We start from the raw sequence: 754 nt of genomic DNA on the forward strand, positions 1-754 counted from the left end.
CGAAAAGCACAGACTATGGCGCTGAAACGGATTAATAAGGAACTTAGTGATTTGGCCCGTGACCCTCCAGCACAATGTTCTGCAGGTCCAGTTGGGGATGATATGTTTCATTGGCAAGCCACAATTATGGGACCTAATGACAGCCCATATCAAGGTGGTGTATTCTTTCTGACAATTCATTTTCCTACAGACTACCCCTTCAAACCACCTAAGGTTGCATTTACAACAAGAATTTATCATCCAAATATTAACAGTAATGGCAGCGCTTGTCTTGATATTCTAAGATCACAGTGGTCTCCTGCTTTAACTATTTCTAAAGTTCTTCTATCCATTTGTTCACTGCTATGTGATCCAAACCCAGATGACCCCTTAGTGCCAGAGATTGCACAGATCTATAAAACAGACAGAGATAAGTACAACAGAATATCTCCGGAATGGACTCAGAAGTATGCCATGTGATGCTACCTTAAAGTCAGAATAACCTGCATTATAGCTGGAATAAACTTTAAATTACTGTTCCTTTTTTGATTTTCTTATCCGGCTGCTCCCCTATCTGACCTCATCTTTTTTAATTTTATTTTTTGTTTACCTCCCTCCATTCATTCACATGCTCATCTGAGAAGACTTAAGTTCTTCCAGCTTTGGACAATAACTGCTTTTAGAAACTGTAAAGTAGTTACAAGAGAACAGTTGCCCAAGATTCAGAATTTTTTTAAAAATGGAGCATGTGTATTATGTGGCCAATGTCTTCACT

General features: G+C 38.7%; 1 pseudogene; it reads left to right on the top strand.

Moving 5' to 3' along the window:
* Window positions 1-6: 6 nt before the first annotated feature.
* LOC115284974 lies at window positions 7-528 on the top strand (annotated as a pseudogene).
* Window positions 529-754: the final 226 nt, after the last annotated feature.

This window comes from Suricata suricatta, unplaced genomic scaffold (assembly GCF_006229205.1).
Source record: "Suricata suricatta isolate VVHF042 unplaced genomic scaffold, meerkat_22Aug2017_6uvM2_HiC HiC_scaffold_29869, whole genome shotgun sequence".
Classification (NCBI taxonomy): Eukaryota; Metazoa; Chordata; class Mammalia; order Carnivora; family Herpestidae; genus Suricata; species Suricata suricatta.